This window comes from Cnephaeus nilssonii (assembly GCF_951640355.1).
Source record: "Cnephaeus nilssonii genome assembly, chromosome: 16".
NCBI lineage: Eukaryota > Metazoa > Chordata > Mammalia > Chiroptera > Vespertilionidae > Cnephaeus > Cnephaeus nilssonii.
The window spans coordinates 60,950,562-60,973,069 of NC_137087.1; the positions used below are offsets into that span (position 1 = coordinate 60,950,562).

Below are 22,508 nucleotides of genomic sequence, written 5' to 3' on the forward strand. Positions count from 1 at the left end.
TGAGAGTGGTGTGGCTGGTTGGGGGGGTGGGGGGGGTGCAAGGGTGTCCTGGTCTGGTCCCCTTGGCCTCAACTTTGCATCTGATGTCAGCCCCCTGAAGTCAGCAGCCCTAGCGGACTCCCGGATGTTTTCCGAGTCTTACCTCGAGAAGAATAAAAGCCTTTTGGTGCTTGATTTGATTTGTTTGCTGGGAGATTAGTACAAAGGCAGGAAGGAAAAAGAGTGTTGAGGTGATTGCTAGGCTGGCAGAAGGTTATTTACGGAGCTTTCTGACAGTCCTTGTTTAAAGGAATTCCCTGTGAGATTTATGAAGCCTTTCCAGTTTATTGTCTTCCCAAGTGTAAGGTAAGCAAATAAATAGGTGATTCTCTTTTATTAGGACCCGGCCGGTGTGAGGTGGAAAATGGGAGGAAGCAGGGCCCGCTTTGCAGCCCGGCGAGTGTCTGGAATTTGGAAAGCATCTTGGAAAGGCTGTTTTGTTCTGGCTGGAGCGCATTGTGCGTCCAAAAGATAAAGCCTGACCCTTGCGAGAGTGTGCTGTTCCCGCCCCGCTGGAGGAGAACCGGCTGCTGCGGGGCGGCTGGACCCTGAGGGCCGCCCACCGTGGTCCACAGGGGCCCACCGGCCTCGGCACACCAGGACGCCGGGTTCCCGAGGCCCTGCTCCGGGTTTGGTCACGGCTGCTTTGCCCAGAAGCCACACCAGCTGTGGGCCCATGGCGTAACCCTTGATAAAAACAGCCGTGTCCAGTAGGGGGTGCGGGCATGTGCTGGGGGGCGGGAGCGTGCGGGGAGAGGTCAAGGGGGGGGGAAGGAGACATGTAACACTTTTGACAATAAAGAATTTAAATTTTTTAAAAAACCACATCAATAACAAATAAGAAAACAAAACAGCCCTTTCTGATCAGGTGGTGACCTTGTCCTCCCAGCCCCTCTTCCTGTCCCCTTGATGTCCAGTCCCTTCTCCGAAATTGTCGGTGCCTCCCGTGTCCTGGTGGGTTGTGATTGGGGCGATTTGGGTAAATAAAATAAGCGCAGGAACACTAGCTTGTAATAAGTAAGCAGCTCGGGTCCTGGTAGAGGCAGCGGTGCTGAGATTTGGGGGGAGAGCTGGGTGGTCTGCCCCCTGCTAGCTGCAGGTCCCCCACCCCCCCATTTGGAGTGGCTCCTGGCTCTCTCAGTCACACTGGGGGAGGCGGTGTAGGTCTCTCCCGAGGTGTCAGTGGCCTGGGAAAGAGGCTCTGGGGGACTGATGGTCAGTGTTGAGGACCGTGTTCTGTAACAGACTGTGGGTCCGAGGTCATGGGCCCCTGGCATGTGCCAGGTGCACGCGGAGGTTCCGTGAATGAGTTCCTCCGTGAATGATTCTCTGCTGCGGTGGTCTCCGGAGTGAGTGGATCTGGGCAGGGAAGGCCCTCAGGTGCCCAGGGCAGCATTCCTGCAGCAGTGGGCTGTGGCCTTGCCGCTTTCTCCCAGTGCCTGCAGGGGAGTGGGCGTTTGTCACCTCCAGCCACGGTGGGGCAGGCGGGGACAGGGGAGCAGAGCCGAGCAGCCCATGCTATGCGGCCCTGGGATGGTGGCCTGACCAGGTCCTGCCTGCAAGGAGGGACCACACAGGCAGGCAGCGTGGTGGCCAGGGAAGCCAGGCAGGGAGGGGCGTGGTGGTCCCAGACTGGGAACTGGGGTCCCATCTGTACACACTGACGCCAGGGAAGGCCTCTTCAAGGAGTTGGGGTGTGGGCTGCAGCGGGGCGGAGCCACCTGGGCCCCTCTAGCTCGTCCGTTGGAGGCTGCCCGCCCTCTGCCAGGTCCTCAGCCCCTGCTCGTCCCTCCTGCCTGGGCCTGAGCACCTGGGCACTGAAGACCTGAAAGCCCAGCCCCGCCCTCGGCGCGCTGAGTCCGTGGTCTTGGGTGGGACCTGCCTCGGCTTCTAGTTTTAAAAGCTCCCCGGTGATTCCAATGAGCAGCGAGCCACTGCCCAGCCCCGCAGCCCGCAGCTGTTCCTTCCTGCCCCTGGCCCGCAGGCACAGGCCGGAGAACCGGGCAGGTCCGGTCCTGACTTCCTGCCCCACAGGCTGGGTGGGGGCAAGGCTAGGGAGAGGCTTCCTGGGAGGCCCGGCTCCTCCTTGTGTGCCTGGGGCAGGCACGCCTCGCCTGCAGGGCCGGCTGCCTGCTCCCCAAGAGCGCTGCTCCCCGAGGAGTGCTGCGGGCAGGACTCCAGGGGGACCAGGCTTCCCCGGCAGGTGAGGGTCTTTGGGGCTTGTCAGTAGCTCTGCTCTGCGAGGCTCGCCTGGAGCAAAGGTGGAATCAGTCTTGCGGGACAGGTGCCGGTGGGTGCCTGAGGGTGCCTGAGGGCGGGGCAGCTTGGAGGCGGGAGAGCGGGCCGCCGGTCCACCACCCCAGGGCCCAGCCCAAACCCGGAGAGGGGCTTCCTTACGAAGGAACTCCGGAGCCTCCGGCCTTGGTCAGTGCGCAGCTGGCGGGGGAGAGCGCTGTCGCCTAGGAAACCAAGCAGAGCTGGCTGGGGCCTGCCAGCCTGTCGGGGCTCCGTGCCTGGGTGGGGGTGTGCGCCCCCCAAACTGGCATGAGTTGGGGGTGGGGTGGGGAGGGTCCTGGGTGCGTTTTACAGGGAGAGAAGCCAGCTCTGTGAGTGCCCCCAGGTGTGTGTGTGTGGGGGGGAGGCGGGCTGTGTTCTGTGAATGGACCGGAGAGCGGGAGGCGGGTGCTGGGGGCGCGGGGTGCTGAGGGCGTGGAGGAAACCCTGGGGCTTTCCAGGAATCTTGCTTGTGGGTCAATGGGCTTTTGTGGAGGCTCTGGGGGAGGGGCGGCCAGGGGTGTGGGTGCCCCTGGTAAGAGGAAGTGAGCACGTGGGAACCGTGTGGCCCCTGGACCAGGGAAGACGCCTCCAGCTGGCCCCGCGGGGTGCCCCGCGGCCTCAGTTGCTGTGTAGTTACTAATGGGGAGGAGTTTGAGACTCTAAAACCACAAATGAGATCCTGGGGGACCGGGTGTTGGGATGACCCCACGGAGAGTCAGTGTGTGTGGGGTGCGGGGGGGGGGGGGGGGGCAGGGTCTAACCAGCAGGCTGGCTGAGCGGCCTCAGCTGCTGCTGCTGCGGGAAGGGGGGGGGTGCCAGCTCAGAGGCCGGGTTGGGAGGGAGCGAGGGGGAGAGCACGAGGTTCAGAGTGGAGGTCCGGTTGGCGAATTCCTCCCTTGAACACCTGGAGGGGGGCACCTGGGGGTGCTGGGTGCTTTGCCTTCATTCATCTAAGGTTCTCCTTGCTCTACGGCGGCGGGTGGATCTTGCTTCTCCCCTGGGGGCTCGGCGGGCCCTCCCTCACTGAGGAGCCTCGGCAGTGATGGGACCAGTGGGATCCTGAGCCCAGCAGGTCCCCCAGCCCTGCCTGGAGTTACCTGGTCGGCCCTGAGCTCAGAGCTAGAACCTGCCTGCGCCCCCCCCCCGCCACACACACACACACACACACACACACACCCGGGGTGAAGGGGGTTGGGTGGCCGGAAGCAGAGGGTCCGTCCTGTGAAGCCCCGTCTCCTTCCGCCGAGTCCCCCTGCCCACGGCCCTGCTGAGGGGCTCCCACTGGTGCACTGGCTTGGACTCCGTTGGGGTTTCTGCTTCTGCTGCTGTGGACTCCGGCGTGGGGCTGAGCTCCGTCTCCCCACCCGTGACGTGGGAGGGATAGCGAGTCCCTGCCGAGTGGCTGTTGGGACGGAAACAGGAAATGGTGGGAGAGTTCGGTCACTGGGGCCGCCGTGGTCTTGGCGTGCCCGGCACGGGGAACAGGACGGGCTCCAGGATGGGGCTTCTGAAAGCGTGTCTCTGTCCCTCTGACCTGGGGTCCTTGTTTCTTGCTTAACATGCAGGTGAAGTCAGAAGTGCCTGTGTGGGTCTCGTATCTGGAACCACCGTATTGCCCACGCCACAAAGCTCCGGTCTCGGGGCCACGGCCAGGAGGGGGGGGGGGTGTCTGCAGACGCTCGGGGCAGTCGGTTCCCACGCTGCTCCGCTCAGGCCGCTCCTGCCCGCGGAGCTCGCGGGCTGACGGGTGGGCGCGCTGCGTGTAGGAAGTCCTGAGGCTTTGGGGTCCGAGTAACGGAATCGGTTCATCTGATTCGCACGCCCAGCCCAGCCTTCTGTAATGACTTCCACTTTCCAGCTGTGCTCATAGGCCAGCTGCCGAACAACCACCTGTGTGCAGAGGGCACGAGGGCGCAGACCGCGTGGAAGAGACGTCTGCCTGCGTTTCTCGGCTGTGCCTGGCTTTCTCTGCCTCCTGGGCCTCGCACAGTTGAGCTTAACAAAGTGGGAGTAAGTCTCGGCTGAGGTGTAACTGGGGTGTCACTTTCAGAGAGATGACGGGGTGGGACCCAGTGGAGGGGGGTGGGCAGGTGGGCAGGTCCGGAGGAGTCGGGGCCACCGGGGCTTGAATCCCACCCCGGCCCCAGATGCCTCCAGCAGGCTGCACTTGACGCTTTGTCCGTTCGGAGATGATCAGAGGCAGGAGGCTGCCCTGGGCAAGCATTGGACCAGGGGTTTGTGTGCCATATTCTGTGGGTGCGGACCCACATACTGTGCCCTGTTTGCACACACCAGGCACCTGGGATCGGAGTGTGGGGGGCAGTTTGAGCAAGATCCAGGGCTCCCCTCCTTGCTGTTCATCACGGTCCAGGGAGCTTTATATGGGAGAAGGCTCGGGGCCAAGCTCAGATCCAGGGACCACTGAACCCTTAGAACCCGGTCATCCATTCTGATTTCTCTCTGTGGTGTCTGTCCCTCGCTGAAAAAGCCGGTTTTCTGGGGCTGTCACTCAAAATCCGTTCTGCACCACACCATTAAAATTGTCAGTGTTTGCGGATTTGTGTTTATTGAGACTAAATCCATTAGGGTGATGTGAAAATAGTGCTCCACTGTTTACCAAACCCGATTCTTGTTTTTGATATTTTAGTGCATCATCTGTTCTCACTTGCATGTTGTGGAATTTGTTGGTAAAGTGTTATGCAGATGAAAATCCATATTTCAGTGACGTGGTTTTTTTATTCAAATGAGCGTATAAGAATATGACAGTCATGGTGCTTGACTTGCCATCTGAGGCAGATCCTGTATGAACGGCATTGGAGCGGGGCTCGGTCTTGGAGAGATTTTGGATGGGCCGGGACCTTGACCCAGATCCGGGTGCTGAGTCAGCTTCCCGGAACCCCCTTCCCCCCCCACCCCAATACTGCCCCTCACCAGCTGGGGGGCCCCGGGCTGCAGTTCCCTATCTGTGACATGGCGGCTTCTGTTGCTGTTGGAAAACTTCAACAAAAGCACCATTATTTCACTGGTTTTCATCATTCTAGCATCTCGGGTTGAGTTGTGTCATAACCTTGGTAGCACGCCCCCTGACAGTATTTCTTTTTCTCTGTTTCTTCGTGGCTTACACGGTCATTCTGGACCCGAGCTTTCATGGTGTCTTAGGCTTGATGGACACGGAAGCGTTTTTGCAAACGTGAAAGTTTTCGAGTTGGACGTTCCCCAGGACGAGGGCAGTGGCTCAGCGTTCTCAGTTGACCCGGGAAAGTCCGGGGTGACCAGACTTCCACCTCGGCGCCACGGCTGTGAGGCAGCAAGAGTGGAATCGATGCGTTTCTAGGTGTGGGCATCGGAGTTCAGGTCTGGTTAGTGGTCAGATGACCTTGGATTCTTACGTTCAGAGACCCGGGCGCCTCTACAGCTTCCAAACATAATGAGCCGCTGCGGTCGCTTCAGGCGGAGAGGTCTGGCTTTATGGGACGGCAGCGTTTAACCAGCCCCGGCGTTGGGGGGGGGGGGGGGGTGCCGAGTGCCTGGGGCCCTCTCTGTGCTCTTCGGGGCCTGTTGTGGCCAGACGGCTCCGCTGCCCTGAAGAGCTTGGAGAGGGCGGGGCGGGAACAGGCCGGCAGGGACTGCGGGTTTTGTTCCCACAGTGACCCTCCCACCTCCCCCCCCCCCCCCCCCCCATGCAGGGACCCCGTGCTCTCGGCCTGCGTTCACGCAGACCTGGCCAAGGCCCGGGCCTTCTCGAGTTCCCGGGTCTGTTCACGGAAAGAGGGAGCCCACCTCGGGAGTCAGGGGCGCCTCAGCTCGTGGTGGGGAGGTGACAGCTGCTGGCGGGTGTTGCTCTGGTCCTCGTTCCAGAGACGGGATTCTGGATTGACCTGCGCAGCAGGGTCCCCGAAGGGGCGTGGCTCTACAGTGAGCACACAACACGCAGCCCCAGGTCCTGACACCGGACGCTCTTCTCTGTCCATCTCTGTCCATCCGTCTGTCTCCTTGGCAGGGTTCTCTGCTGCGTGGTAGGCCTCACTCCGCTCCCCTCCAGCCCTTCGGCAAGTATCTCGTTACCCGAAGGTGACCTGTCTCTGGTGCCTTCCTTTTGTTTTTGATCGAGGGTTCGGGGCAGGTGTTCCAGGGGGTGGGAGGGGAACATGAGGTAACGTAATGCAGAGATCCTAAGCATACTGATCGGCCTGTGTTGGCAGATGCGCACACCTGGGTACCCCAAATCCCTATCAAGACGCAGAACAGCCCTGGCACGGATGGGTATCATCTGGGCACCGAAAAGGTCACCAGCTCCATTCCTGGTCAAGGCACATGCCCGGGTTCCAGGCCCGATCCCGGTTGGAGGCGTGCCGAAGGCAGCCGATCGGTGGTCCGCCCTCACATCGATGTTTCTCTCCCTCTGCCTCCCTCCCTCTAACATCAGTTACAATATTTTTAAAAATTACTTTTGGAAGATTTGGAACATACTCCAACTCCAGAAAGTCCCCCCCATGGCCCCTTTACGGCAGCACCCACTCCCACCGCACGATCACGTTGACCAGTGGTCGGCAAACTCCTTAGTCAACAGAGCCAAATACCAACAGTACAACGATTGAAATTTCTTTGGAGAGCCGAAAACCGACTTCTGCGCAGGGGCCACGAAGTTTCAATCGCACTGTACGTGTGCGCCTGCACGTGGTATTTTGTGGAAGAGCCACACTCAAGGGGCCAAAGAGCCGCCTGTGGCTCACGAGCCGCAGTTTGCCGACCACTGCGTTAGACAACCACGTTTTTACCCCAGCATGATGGCTTGTGCCTGTTGCAGAATGTAACATATAAAGTACATATATGCACACATACACTACACATACAGGCCTATGTGTATATGCAGTATTACATTGACATATATTACACCATCCATACCTTTCTGCAAAAGCGCTTTTTTAAAAAATTAATTCAACATGTTTTTGTGGGATTTGAATGTTGTAGCCTGGATCGATTGCTTGTTCCTTTTCGCTCGGTGCGCCGTATTCCGCGGGGATTCTGGTTGCCCGTGTTCACTCACTGTGCGGCCACGGCTGTGCCCTGGACTTTTCTGGATAAACCTGCTGTGGCCCGTTCTGTACATGACTTTTATGGACATGTGTTTTCAGTTCTCTTGGATAAATTCCTCGACGTGGAATTGCTGAGTTGTAGAATTAGGTGTATGTTTAGTTTTATAAAGCAGCTATAAAATTTTACACCACTACCCATCGTGAAAACCGAGCTGTTATTTTAAACCGTTCGGCAGAAGGTTGGCTTTCTGCTGGAGAGGTGGAGGGCGAGGGAGCGGGTCCGGCACCCACAGGGAGACCCCGAGTCTGCGTGTGCCCTGCGGGGGGCGGCACCGGCCCGGAGACAGCAGCCGCGGCCTCCGGGTGTGGACAGGCCTGCTTCTCCGCCTTCCCGGGCAGCCAGCGGGAGAGGTCTCGGGCCATTGAGGGCTGGTGACACATGTCAGGCTGGTTCCTGCAGCTGCTGCTGTGCCACGTCCCCCAGGAAAAGCCAGGACAGACCCCGCGAGGTCGCTGCCTTTTTCTGCCAGCGCTGCGTCTCCAAGGTGATGGGGTGTCCGTCCCGGCTCAGGGTGAGGGAGCGTTAGCAGCCCCCGTGGGCACTTGGTGTGGGCGTGTTTGTTACCCCCTAACTGACCGCAGTCACTGGCCTGGTTTTCTGTTGAGCGCTTGCTGTGGGCCTGGGGCTGGGAGGCAGGACTCCTGTTCCGTGGGGATGCTGCTCATGTTGGCTTTTTACACAAATGATGCTCGTGTCTAGTTACTGAAATCATGGAGACACGGAGCACACTGCTCTCTCCGGGGCTCCCAGGCCGTTGGTGTTGACAAGGCCTGCGTTCCTCGTGCCGAAAGGAAGAGGAGGGCCGGGATATGAGGCTTATCTGTATTTAAGTGTTTCAGAAGGAAGATAGATCTGCTCCGTGTTTAAATATAGCACGTGTTTGCTACCGAGTTGGAGGATAAGCAATCGAGTATGTAGGTCATCGACTGGGGAGGATGAGTTCCGAGTTCTTCCAGCATCTGAGGAGCACAGTCCTGCCGCCGGGCCGCGATGCCGCGCAGAATTGGGTTACACCGAGTTCAGCGGGAGGTCTGGGAGGGGCACAGGCGTCACGGGGGATACCTTCGCCCCTTAAGGCATGAGGGGTGTGACTTGGTGCGGGGCCTGCTGGTCGCAGCCAGCCGCCGCAGTGGACTGGCCAGTCTCGGCCGCATGGAGAGAGGGGCTGGGCCCGCGCCCCCAGGCAGGGCCCCTGGAGAAGGGGCGCGCTGTGCTTAATCAGGATGAATGCCAGCGGCGTATGTTAACGCGCTGGATGCAGGCGCACGGTGTGGAGTCGCATGTTTAAAAGGGAGCTGCCACCGCCTTTGAAGGTAGGTGACATTTACGAGATCTGCAGCCGGAGATAGCTTGACAGCTTCGAATTATGTTTGAGAGAGTTTTTCTTTTAAGAAAGAAAATGATTACTTCTATTTTAAATGTCATTGCGGAGACATAAACATGTTTAATCAAGTTATATATTTAATTCACGTAGAATGTAATTTCCATTCCCAGGGGAGAGCCCCTGGTTATTTCTCGGGCAGCCTGGAAGCTGGGCAGCGTTGGTGATTGGAATGCGGTTCGGCTTTTTGACTCAGCGGCTACTTAAGGGTTTATAGAATCTGGGGGGGGAGTATTATTATTGAAATATGTTTTCGCCTGTACACGCGCTTAACGGCACATTTTGGGAGGGGGCGGCCCATTCGTGATTGTCACTGGGAGACATTCAGGATCAGCTCCTGTCGAGTGAGTTGAAGAGCGTGACCCTGAGGACAAGAAAGGCAGAAACGGCACAGATGCTTCTGTGATTCCCTTCTTTGGGCGCCTTGGACGCAGCGGGGCGTTATGGAGAGGGCTGGGGTGACGGCCAGCAGCTCTCCCTCCGGGAAAGGGAGGCCGCAGGGGCGCTGGGAGGACAGGCGCAGAGCCAGGGGCGAGCTTTGGGTTGATACAGTGTGACCGAGTTTTGCCACAAATGCTGACGTGCGGTTCGAGGGCGCCGGCAAGGTCCCCAGGCAGCTGGACAAGCAGCACTGTCGCTGTGGGTCGCCTGACTCTGGTGGTCTGCCAAGACACTCCAGAATCTTCTCGGAGGGCGCTGGGCGTTGGGAGGTGGCCAGCCCAGCGAGAGCCGTGTGCGTCAGCCCGGGCCAGTCTTGGCCTGCTCCGCCTGCCGCCTGCGGTTTCGGTTTAGCCAGGCAGGGTCAGGGAGCCCCGGAGCCCGCTGCCAGGGTGCCCACCCGCCCAGCGAGGGCCAGCCCGGGCCTGGTGTTCGGTGCCCCAGGGCCGCTGGGAGGGAAGGGGCCCTGTGGGATGTGACCTGGCAGCTGGGAGGAGAAACCAGCCAGTTGTGCCCGCTCCCAGGAAAGAACTTACGCAGCCGGCGTCCTTGCCAAGTGCGGCGAAGGTCAGGGTTCAGGAGCTGGGAACTCCGCCTGTGGCCGCTCTGAGTCAGCAGCGCCCTGAGCTCTAGTCCGGAGAAGGAATCATCCTGTTTATTGGGCATCGCCAGCCAAACAAACCAACCCCCAAAGGCTCCAGCCCACCTGTTACTTTGTAACTAAAGTTGTTACTTTGGAGCGATTGAAGAATCGCATGTGGTTGTAAGGGAAGTGATACCCTTTACCTGGACTCCCCAGGGTAACAATTTGCAAAATGATAGCAACACGACCAGGAAATTGACTGACTCAGTCCACACATACTCAGATTCCAGTGTGACGTGTATTCACGTCCGCGCTGTTTACTTCCGTGCGATTGTAGGGGCGCGGGGGGATCCCGCGAGCACCACTGTGGTCAAGAAGCAGAGGAGCCCCAGCACCCCAGGGCCCCCGTTGTCTGTTTGCAGCCGCACCCACGTCAGGTGGCCGCAACACGTGGTTGTTTACAGAGCTGGCCTCCTTCCAAGACCCAGCTTGTTCAGAGAAAGTTCCAGGGTTAGCGTCCCCGTCCCGAACCCTGACAACCACGGGTCTGTTTCCCGTCTTTGTTAAGACAGTTACGTAAACGGAATGCAGAGGTGTGGGCCTTTGGGGGGGCCTGTTCCACTCCGGACAGTTCCCGGGGAGACGCACTCCATTGCTTCCGTGTCACTCCTTCGTTCCTTCTTACTCTGAGGCCTGAGGGGTGCAGGACAGCCCTTCCTGACCGGGGCCAGGGGTCAGGGGTGGGCATCTCTGGCCGCCACGTCTCCGCGAGCGCCCGTGGGGTGGTTGGCTCAGCTGGTGAGGAGGCCGGCCGAGAGCCTCCTTCTCCCCAGCTGTGTGGGTCTGGGTTGTGTGGGGCCCCTGGACTGAAATATGTGGAGAAGCAGAACTTGGGAGAAAGGGTCCCTCGGTATCCCCACTTTATTAGCAGGAGAGAGAGTTATTCAACCATTTTCTTTTTTTAATACATTTTATTGAATTTTTACAGAGAGGAAGGGAGAGGGACAGAGAGCTAGAAACATCGATGAGAGAGAAACATCGAACAGCTGCCTCCTGCACACCCCCTACTGGGGATGTGCCCTCAACCAAGGTACATGCCCTTGACCGGAATCGAACCTGGGACCCTTCAGTCCACAGGCCGACGCTGTATCCACTGAGCCACACCGGTTACGGCTCAACCATTTCCTTTTTATTTGGCTTCTTAGCTGTTTCTTCTTTTTATGTAAATATGACCACACCTCTCCTTTCTCCCTAGGGGCAGGGTGGGGGCAGGGACAGACTGCTCTGTCAGATTGTCAGCACAGAGGTTTTGTGTCACTGCCGAGCTAACCCTGTGCCCTGTTCAAATGGGGTGTCGATGGGGTACCTGGCAGCCAGGCACTTAGAGAACACCTGGGCAGGGCACTCTTCCCAGACACCCTGTTGGTTGGTGGGGCTGTGTTCCCAGCAGCCTCCTCTCCTTCCACCCCTTCTGGAAGGTTCTGGACCATTTCACAGAGGCACGCATGCCTCGGCTGGTGGTTTTCCTGTTTAATTACCATTTGGAACCCGGAAAGACAGTTGCTGAGACACGGACAGTGTGGCTTGTGATGGGAGCCGACACCCGTCTCTCCACTGCGGGGCCCAGCGGGCAGGCTGTCCTCCGAGCCGGATGGATGTTAGGGGCCCGGTCCCCGGGCGAGGACTCTTCTCACTCCTCGGGTCCCTCAGCGTTAACAAGGCGGCTCCCTGGCCCGGCTGACTTTCCTGCGGACGCGTGGGGACAGCGGGCTTCTGGGAGCCGGGGAGCCTGCTCAGACCAGCTGCCCGCCGCCGCCCGCTGGGCCGCGGGTGTGGGAACAGCTGGAGTTCACGGGGTGACGCTGTTGTGGGGGCTGCTGCTCACCGAGCCTCTTCTTCCTTCTTCCAAAACTTGGCTCGTGTTGGCCCGATCGGCGGCACCACTTATCGATTCCCTCTGTTTACTTTTCCGGTCGTTTCCAAGGCTCCCTCCCCCCAGCCTGGCATCCTCCCGGCTTGTTTATTTCCCCAGCAGCCTGAGGCCCGGTGGATGGCTCACCCTGCCCGTCCCATCCGCTGGCCGCGCGGGGCGCAGAGGTGGATCGGGGGAGGCTGAGAGGCGGAGCCGGACCGGCAGCTGGACGGGCTGCATCTGGGACAGCACGGGAAAGTCTTGTTTGTTGTTTACAAAGTGGCTGCGTACCAAGACGTCCCTTAAGTTTTCCACGCGCTGTCCTTATATTTTAAGACTAGAGTTCTAAAATCTTGGCTGTTGGGTCTCTTCGCATTTTTAAAACGTAAAGCCAGCTGAACATAATTAATATTACAGAATTTCCATCAACATGCTCTCTACAAAGACCGAGCATGCGCAGTGTCTTCCTGGAGGGCACGCTTACTGAAGTCAAAACTGGAGGTGGGGGAGGGGGCAAATAGTGACGTGTGGATTTGACCTCCAGCTCTCGGTGCCAGGGGCTGTTGGGCTGTGGGGAGAATTAGCTTTCGGGGTGGCTGTTTTTCCCCCTGAACGAAGGCTGATTGTTTCAAAGCTAAAGAATATGGTTTGGTTCTTGTTGCGCTGTAGTGAGTGGAGGGGCGTCCCGGGAGGGATGACGTGGCTACAGTGGGTGTAAGAACCTCAGGTCTCACCGTGCTGTCACCGTGCAGGGATGGGTCACTCCTCAGACGCTGTTCCCTCAGTTTGTCACATGACATCCAAACCAGATGTCCATGTGCTTCGTGCCCGCGGGGCTAGGCCTTGCTGGGAGTGAGTCCCTAACCCCAGCTGGGCAGGTGCCTGAATTACCTGAGGGAGTGGAGGCGCCTTCCCTGGCGACGTGGGCTTGTTCGGCCACAGGGCCAGCCGAGGCCCTGGCTGCGGCATGGTGCCGATCCTGGTCAGCTGAGTCACCTCCGTGTCTTGCGCACCTGGGAGTCCTCAGAGAGATCCTGCCGAGAAAATCTCCCCTGGCGAACCCCCGGGGACCACTCCGCTCTGCGCTGCTCGGGCATCTGCACACTCCTGCCTTTCCGTACCTCCTGTCTTTTTAAGGACTCTTTCGACCTTCGGGTAGCAGTGGGCACCCCTTTAACTGGTCTGACCATCTCCCAAGCCCTTTAGTGCTCCCATCCACTCAGTCAGCTGTCTGCGCTCGGCCGTCTGTCTGCAGCTTTCGGATTTCTGTCTTGAAATTCCATGGAATGCCACCTCCTCCGTGAAGCCCTCTACACAGGCAGAGTTCCCTGTTCCTGGTTAATTTTACTGGGAAGCCTCTCAGAGCAAGACTGTTCCCACCGCTAAGATCAGGTGGATGTAACATGTTCATTTGTCTTCAGACCTTTGTCTAAAAATAACAAGTAATGTTACAGACACTACTAAGTTTTACTTCATATATGTATGTATATATGTATATCAGGAAATTCATGTTTACATAATACCCTTACATATTTGAAAATTCATTGATTACTTACTGTATGTATCCATGCACATTTTCCTGTCTACTGTGGAAAGCATGCGAAACAGAGGGAAAAGGAAGCCTATGGCACACTATAAGCCACACCAGCCAGGGAACATAAGTTCCATTATGCAGTTAGTTAAATATTCGGTTTCCTACTATGTTCCAGGTATGGAGAAGCCCAGATATAAATAAAACGGGATCAGGGCGTTTATTTAGCCTGTAGACAGCAGCCTGGCATTCAACAAGGAAGGTATTACAGAAGATACAGGATGGGTTTTGAAGGGTGCATAGGAGTTTTCTGGACAAGCTCTCACCACCTCAAAAATGTGGATCCTTGGCCATAGTAGGTGCTTATTTAACATAAAACTGTTACATCAGAGGCTTGGGACTCCTGAGAGCCTATACTAGTCCCCCACTCCCTGGCACTAAGAGGCTGGGATGTCTCTGCCCCCCTTTCCTTGACTAGAAAATTGAATGTTTAAGGTGGTGGTGGGGGGGAGAGCAGATTCCTTCTTGAACTTGAGCAGGTCTTTAGAAACGCTCCTGCCACCGCTCTCCTACCCTCATGAGGAGGACCTGGCTGCGTCCGCCCGGAGTGTCTGCCTCCTCACGTTAACATGACACGGGACTCTGGCTTTCGTAGATGGGGAGTCGGGGGCCTGGGAAATCCAGGCGTTCCTCTCTGATTTGCTACATAATCCGGCAGGATACGTCACAGGATGGCTCCCAAGACTGTTTAAAAGAGGAGAAACGCTAATAAACTCTAGTTTCCTGAGATTTGAATGGTTTGAAAGGTAGAATGTGGTTGAGAAGGTGGTTACAGTAATGTCAGACATTTTTAATATTAATCAGTCATAGGGATCCTGACCAATTATAAGGTGGGGTTGGCAGTGGCCAGCGCTGGCCACAGCCATTCATTTCCACCATCCACACCAGCCCTCCCTCCCTCACGGGACTTGGGAAAGGCTTCCTCACAACACAGACACTCCAGTTGCGTGGCAACTCAAACGTTGAAATTCAGTGTTCTGTGGGAAAGCCACAGGAAAGATGCGTGGCCGCACCCGCTGCCCAGGTGTTTGCCTTTCCTCTGCCGCAGGACGAGCCCCTTCCCCTCTGGCCCCTGCCGCTCCGTGTGGACAGGAAGTGGTTCAGAGTATGCGGGAGGGCCCCTGTATTTGCTCTTCATTCCATGTATCGGAAAATAAATGTGAGTTCTCTTTAATGCATCACCTCTTTTCATATTGCATTTGCCAAGAAAGTGCAATTTTATTGAACATTAGGATTGAATTCTTAACTGAGTAATCAATTTTAGTAGTAAGTTAAAACGCCTTCTATTAATGGACAACTGCAACCGTTAATCAGAGTTGCAGTGGATTAACAGTTGTCAGCATTTATGCTAATGGCACTGGGCCTGCGAATTGCCGTGTGTAGCTCTACATTACTCCCACAGTGGGTGATACTTCTTGCTCGGCGGTATTGATTGTGTGCAGCCTTTGCTGGCTACTGGGAGACGGAGTGTATTTTCACGGCGATGACACGTCAGCTGCTGGTTTTGCACACGGGGCTTCGTGTCGGGAGAGATGGAAAGGTCCATTTGTTCTGCTGCTCCACTGTTTAATGTGATCTGCGCTGTGACTAAAGCAAGACAAATAGTATTTTTAATGAATCCATTTAATAACCTCTGGAAGCCGGAGTCGAGGGCCCTGGGAAAAGTCAATTAAAGGATGGCTGGATGTAAACAGCACAGACACCGCGGCTTCAGTCCCACTGACCCAGTTCCTTCTGCTTTCAGGGATTCATCGCCGTAAACGGTTGTGAACCAATGAAGCTGGATTCCCTTAAAGAGACGGACAGCCCATCGTGGGAACCGTAGAGTTCGTGGACAGATTTATTTTGGTGAGTTACTGTAAAGTGCCTGCAGGTAAAAGTTCAGGCTTTCTAGAACCCCTTCGGAATGTGTTTTCAATTAGTGGATGACTATGGATCGCCGGCAGAGTTTCATTGGGATGTCCAATGCAGGGCCATATTGATTGCCGTTCAATTAATTGCATTTGGTATTTTCATTTATCAGAAGCAAAATACATGTAATTAACTGAAGCAATATAGTTCCGGGTGAAATGATTGCTGCTGCTGCTGCTGCTATAAAGATAAGTCACCGGGAACGCTGCTGCTAGGAACTCGGGTCAGAATGGGAGTCGTGTTAGGACTTCCTGACACATTAATTACAAAGAATAAAGATGAGTTAGGGAGACGGCCTCGTCCCCCTCGAGTCGCACAGTGGTAGGTGCCTTCCTTAGGGCGCAAGCAGCTTGCTGGCCACGCGTCTTCGGTGAGCTTACACTTCCATGGCCAGCCTCCAGGTGGCTTAAGCAGGCGCTGGCTGAGTCCTGGGGGGCAGTGGGGGTGTGAGTGAGCGGGTGGGGGGGTGATGTGAGTGAGCGGGGGTGTGAGTGAGGGGGGGTGTGAGTGAGCGGGGATGTGAGTGAGCGGGTGGGGGGGTGATGTGAGTGGGGGGGGGGGGTGTGAGTGAGCGGGGAAGGCGATCAGCTCTGTCTGCACTCACGGGGCTGTGGTTGAGAAAGTAGCGATGGAGTTCCGTCCTCCCCCGGGGCGGGCCGGGGCCGGGGCCTGGCTTTAGTTTCAGCACGCCTTTAGCCGTTTTTCACAAAACCTGGATCGGCCCGCAAGTGGCAGCGCTCGGAAGTGGTTGAGTCTATCCTGCTTTACAAAACGTCCCTCCGTGAGCCGACGTCACTGCAAAGCAAGAAGAAAGAGCGTGTGAGCACATTTCCTCAGTGTCTCCTCCGCCAAACCCTTACACTGTTCCCCAAAGTGTACATAGGATGGAGTCTCCATTTTAAGGAAAGGTCAAGGTCACCGCTGTGGCCTTAGTGTCCCTCGGAGCTGGGAGCGCCAGGGGGCAGCCGAGCTGAACCTCAGGCTGAACCAACCAGCGGGGGCTCACTGTGCCCGCGTCGCCCTCCATGCCTCACTGCATGGAGGGGTGTCAGCTGGGAATGCCCATGCACCCGCCTGGTCACCAGCTGTCGCCTCTTCTGCCCTCTGGGGCCCAGCCTGTGGGTTGATAGTTGGACTGGGGCGGTCTCAGGGATCCCCCTGTTCAGGTGGATGGAGACGCCAGGACACCTTTCCTGGGGGTGGCCCAAGAGGACTTGCCCCGCCAGAGGCCACAGCGGAGCATGACACCCCCCGAGGACCCCTTACCGGAGCAGACCAACCTGAGCCACCCCAAGCACCTCCGCGTTAGCGGCGGCGAGAGACTAGACATGCCGGAGCATTTGTTAGTGAGTCACGGCGGTCCCTCTCAACCAGAAAGCGCCCGTTTCCTTCACGTGGGCCCTGCGCGCACGCTGGAATTGGCCCAGGACTCGCAGAAACATTGCTGTGCCAGGTCTTTGTGGGTCTGGGTTTGGGGGGTCTCAGTCCCAGTTTGGGGGTGCTGGGTTTGAAGGTGTTTTCAGGGGGGACGGAAATAAATTCATCGGACTCCTGTGGGCCCACGGAGTCCGAGCACTGGCTGTGCCCCGGGCCCGAGGCTCACCTGCTGCAGGGGGCGGGGGGGTCCTCTTGTCTGGATAGCCCAGCCTTGAGAGCAGTGCTCAGTACATTTCATAGACACCGTGGGTTGGAAAACTACTTCCTCTCAAGATGTGACTGTGGAAGTTGATAGTGCAGGGATGAAATGGGCTTTTAAAATACCAACAGCGGTTGAGTAATAGCGTTTTCATTTGACTCAACCTAATAATTGAGCCGCTGTGGGATCTTGTGTAGTGGGGGTCCCGATCTCAGAATGCTAACTTTGCATAAACGCGTCCGATGTCAGAATGAAGTTGCAACACGCCTCCGGGTCAGGTTCTTGAGCCCCGAGCGCCTGCCAGTGGGCTAACCTGCACCCCTGACCACCCTGGCATGTACTCACGGGGGCGTTCTCTCAGGTCCCCAGAAAGTACGTGTCAACTCTTGGCCCTCTCTATGACGCGTCACTCTGGCCAGGAAGGTGTACCCCACTTTTGGGACGGCCGCACACAAAGCCCTGCCTGTAGTCAGTGCGAAGCCACGCCAGAGGGGCATCTGGGGTCGCAGCCAGGGAGGGCCGTGTTGGCCTGGGGGCTCACTGCTGCGCCCGGGAACGGACAGGCCTTTTCAACGTGGCGAGGGGAAGGGCGGGCGAAGACCACCGCGCTCCTGAAAAGTCGCAGCCTCAAAGGCCGGCCGGGAGTGCTGGAACCTTCTGCTCCACTGTTGTCGTCTCAGTAATGTTGAGTGTGTCCTCATTTAATAGCTTTGTGTAAACCTATTATTCTAGACTCGGTATTTTGGAATGTGGCTTTTTTTTTAATAACTCCAAACCAAACACTTCAGCTTTCTCCCCCAGAGAGGCCCGCTCTGCGCGTACCGATGAGCGGGGACAGACTGCGTTCAGCTCTGCTCCTGCCATCCACTCTCCCCTGGTTACTGTTACGACGCGCCCTGGTTGGCCCACTCCTCCTGGGGCTGAGCTAGGTCTCCGTGGGTTCACACGGGTCGTCGTTTGTCTTGTGCTGTTTTGTTATTGAGCATTAATATTTATAGCGGCTCCCAGTCACCTTGTAATTTTAACAAAAGCGCCAGGGAAAAATAAGTGCTTTTTGTTAAATGCCTACAAACGAGTGGGAATGGAAGTCAGCCTGGCTTTGTTCGGTGAGATGATGGTGGGTAGTGGCGGCTGTGGTTCGGCAGAGACACCGCCGAGCATCCGGCCGCCGGCACCGGAGGAGCTCACGCGCCGTTATTGCCAGATCTCCATCAGGCGCCAGGGAAAGGCCATCTGAAGCCCCCAGGGCGCTGCTGAGGCGCTTGGTGGCGGGAGGGCCTTGCCTAGGTCTGTCATGGGGACCAGGCTGCGGGCCCTCTGAAACGGGGCTCCATCGGGCCAGCAGGCTCGGTGACGTCTCCCCCCCCAGTCATTAGGGCCTCGGCCCTGTGTCTGCCCAGACAGATTTCTTTCTTGAAAAACAGTATTGCCTTCCTTCAGAACGAACCCCACACCTGGGGGCTCCGGCTGTTGGGGGGCAGTGGCCACGCTGGTCCTGCCTGTGGCCTCTCAGCCTGCACTGGGCCCTGCGGCCCTGCTCTGTTCTCAGCCGCAGGCGCATGCCCACACGGAAACCACAGCCAGAGGCCGAGGCCAGGCCCCTCATCTGCGGGGGAAGGTGCGGGAGCCGCAGCCAGCTCAGCTGCAGATCCAAGTTCACTGGGAGCCATTCCCTGGGAGGAGCTGACGCAGCCCTCCTTTCCTCCTGGCGAGGACCAGAGAGTCCCCCATCCTGTCCCCCGGTTCTGTTCGCAGTGTCCTCATCCCGCCACACAGGGCCGCGCCCCACCCGACTCCTCCTGGTGGCTGCTTTCTGCTCTGGTGGCTGTTCGCCTCCTCCGCCCCTCACAACTGCTGGTTCTCATCAGCGGATTTACCAGCCAGGGAGGCTCAGAATCAAACAGCGGGTCTTCGTTTCCACTCTGTCATCCGGGGTCTGAAGTCAGCAAGCCTGCCTGGACTTCCCGGCTTCCTGGCCAGGGCGGGCCCCGCTTGGGGGGAACAGTGGTCTTCTCTCCCCTGGTGGGTGGGAGGGGGGTCGTGACTGAGCCCCCCATCGAGGAGTGATGCAGGGTAGGCGGGAAGTCCACCTCTTTCTGAGATGGTTATGGTGCTGGCTGGGATCCCATTTTTACTGCGATGCTCAGGTCACTGCGCCCAGTTAGGGAACAGCCAGAGGCGGATGCCCGAGGACTGATGGCCATTGTTTCTGAGGCCCGGAGCCCGCGTGTGTTAAAGGGAAGGAGAATGGGTGGGGGGGGGGGGGGGACTGCCAGGTCAGGGCCGCCCTTGTTGCAGGAAATGGTTATTTTCTGTTCACTGTAAGTTTCAGGTTGATGATGTGGAAGTGTGAATGGGTAGGAAATTAGCTTTCTCGTAAAAAAGGTTGGGTCGCCAATCAGGTATGATTAACGAGAGAGGAAAAGGGTGTGTGTGTGTGTGTGTGTGTGAATCTCTTTGTTTAGTATTTATGTGTTACCACCACTGCAGTCAGTGCTCCTAGCGTGCATTAGACCAGTGGCATTTTCGTTAGCATGGTCTTAGTTCTAGGCGGTTTCCGTTTATACTCCCATCTAGGTTCTTACGGAGGGACACACACCACTCCCGGTTCGAGGAGCAGCTTCCCAGCAACAGTTGCTAAAGACCCACTTTGCAGCCCAAGAAACGGTCCGTGTGGCGCTGATGGAATCGGGCTGCTTGGATGTTTTTCATCTCAACTCGGCTGTCCCTGGGGGGAGTGTGTCCCCACGCCTGGTGCCCGTGGCTCCCTCCTCACCTGCCTTCTAACGCCCCCGGAACACATTTGCTTTATTTATTGAGTGACGCATTTATTTTTGGCAAATGGCAACTCCCACCTGGCCTCATGCTGTTAAAAACGCAGCCTTCGTGGTTAGCTGAATGCGTTCTTGCCACGTAGCAATTAAGATAATTCCCCTAGACTTGGACCCGTTCAGGATAAGTAGGAGGTTTTAAAAGAAAGTGCTGCGTAATTCAGCGGGTTTTGTGTGAGCACATGGGTGACACGTGTGAACATGTGCCCCGAGCGGGCTCCTGCGTAAGCAGGTAATAAAAGGGCACGTTTTCCTGTGCTTATCCTGAGAGGCAGCCGAGCGGTGACATTTATCCATATTTCATGATGCGGTTTCCTTAGGCCCGGCAGCAAACAAATCAATTTCTCAGCGGTGTACTATTTAAAAGAACAGCAGCAACCTGCGGGGGGCGCTGCAGACGCTGTTCAAGTTCATTAGTGTGGCAGAAAGCTAGAACAATAGGAAATAATGTGTGTGGGGGGAAAAACAAACCAAGGATGAGCAGCAGTTCTGGGCGTCGGGTTACGGTGTTTAATTTCCACGTCTTCATACATGTGTCCTGAGAACAGCGGCTCCCACTCGGCGCCCCCAGTGCGCTCTCTCTCAGGCCGACGGATCAGCCCCCGTGAGCTTCCATCCCGGGGTCTGTTGGGAGCGGGCCTTGGGGCATTGGACGGGATCGCACTGCCGTTTAATGTCGGAGATCTGCAGGAAACGTGGCAAAGGTATCAGGCTCCCGGGCCCAGGACCTCAGCACCTCCTCTGCGGCGCCTCCTCTCCCGCCCAGCTATACGCTGTTTAACCGACGGGAGCCCTTTGTCGGTCTGGCCCGGTGCAGCCTGCAGCTCCTTGGAAAATTCAGCTGAAGCGGCCAGGGCGGTGGGCTTCCCTGGTCTTAGGAGGAGGCCTGCCCCGCTCAGGAGGGAGCCGGGGCCTGGGCAGGGCAGCTTTACGGATCGCCCCGCGGTCACGGTGACCGTCGTCCCGCCCCTTCTGCGGACCAGATGGATTGCTTCCACACTGCATGGCCGCGGGGGCGAAAATGTGGGGACAGCACTGTGTGAGGGCAGGTGCTGTGTCCGTGGTCGGCAAACCGCGGCTCGCGAGCCACATGCGGCTCTCTGGCCCCTTGAGTGTTCTAACGCCACTTCTTCAAAACAGACTCGCCCAGGCCGAAAACCGACTTCTGCGCATGGGCCACGAAGTTTCAATCGCACTGAACGTGCGCGCCCACACGTGGTATTTTGTGGAAGAGCCACACTCAAGGGGCCAAAGAGCCGCATGTGGCTCGCGAGCCCTGGTTTGCCGACCACTGGTCTAGATCAAGTGCTCTCGGCCTCATCAGCATCTTAATACCGGTAATCCACTGGGATTGGAACCCTGTCCATTGCCCTCGTGGTCTCCATACGTTTATGTCCATGGCCTGCACGTTATGGAAGCCGCGGCTCTGTTTTGAATGAGTGGGACCGGGGTGGTTTGGCACGGCCGGCCCGTCCCAGCATCTGTCTGGAGGGCAGGGCTGGCGGCGTTAGCTGGGAGGGTTTTCTGCAGACAGAAGGCAGCCCAGCGTGCCGCGCTACCTGTTGGGGAGGCGCGTGTCCTGAAAGAACAAAGCATGAATCCTGAGCCTTCCCGGCCCAAGCAAAGGCGTGCCCCTGCCTCCCCGGCCTGCGGGCAGGGCTGGGAGTTGGAATTCCGTGGGCCTTGGGGACCCCTGTACCCTCCTGTCTCCCGGGGCGTGGTGCTGTGCAGCCTCCTGGGCGAGGGTGGCATCAGAGCTGGGATTACGAGCACTGCGAGGAGGCCCAGCTGGCTCCCGCGTCCATCACCCCCGGTCCCTCGGGATGAGGGACAGATGGCCTGTGTATCAGGTTCCTTCGTGGACCCAGCGTGGTGGCCACCTCCCTGCCTGCCCTGCGCTTTGGAAGCTGGTATTTCCTGCGTGTAACTGATGGCCCCAGGCCCACGGCGGTTAAAGACCTTAACTTGGAGAGGACTGTGCTGGCTCTTCGTAATTCAATGGAAACTCGCTGCTGCTCCCTAATTACAGCTGGAATGACCTCTAACCGCGGCAGAGGGCTGCAACTTCCTCCTGGAAGGGGATTCACAGTGATTTGTTCTCTGATCTCCCACGGGCTTAAATGGCAGCACCGCGGAGGCCTGTGGAAGCCGGAAAGCCTTCTGCCTGCGCGTTTCAACAGCAGATTGACACGGCGCGCGCCTTGGCCGGGAAGCAGCCCGGCGCTGTAGTTGGGAACCGCGTCAGCGGCCGCTCCCTCCCTCCAGCAGCCCCACGGCTTTGGCACATCCTCCTCGTGTTTGCGTGGGGAAGGCAAAGACTTGGCCGTCGCCTTGGTGATGGGGGGCGGGGGGGCGCTGACATAGGGCCAGGAATGCTTGCAGCATGACCTTGGCCCCCTCTGATGGCATTGACCTTGGGCGGACGAAACCCCTCTGCGCTTACTGACTTGGGTTCCCCCTGTGAAATGGGGGTGAGCAGTAACGGTCCATCGCCGAGTTGTGGGGTCAGTGAGACGCCTGGCGTCCAGGTTACAGGAACACTCAGGCGAAAGGTGACGAGGACTCCAGACTTCCTTGCTCATAACAGACAGTTCTGTCCTGTTTTCTGCTGGGACTTTGGACGTGGGAAGCAAAAACCCCCTTTTCCATCAACCTGCTAGTGATGTTTCTTCATCAGGGAGGGAGGGTTTGGGGTTCCCTGGAGCCTTTTCCCTCCCAGTTCCACTCATTTTGTGCGAGGGAGGGGATCCGAGCCTCGGCAGGGTGACGGGAAGGACTGCTCCCACATGTGACTGGCTGCCTGCGCACCTGT

At 57.6% G+C, this 22,508-nt stretch overlaps 1 protein-coding gene across 4 annotated transcripts in view; it reads left to right on the forward strand.

Annotated features, from left to right (window-relative positions):
• CTBP2 (C-terminal binding protein 2) overlaps positions 1-22,508 on the forward strand; it is a 98,187-nt gene that overhangs the window by 20,212 nt on the left and 55,467 nt on the right. For all 4 annotated transcript variants that reach the window (XM_079793207.1, XM_079793208.1, XM_079793210.1 and 1 more), the window contains one exon: positions 15,063-15,166. The gene's annotated coding sequence lies outside the window, so the exon portion shown is untranslated. The remainder of the gene's footprint in view (positions 1-15,062; positions 15,167-22,508) is intronic.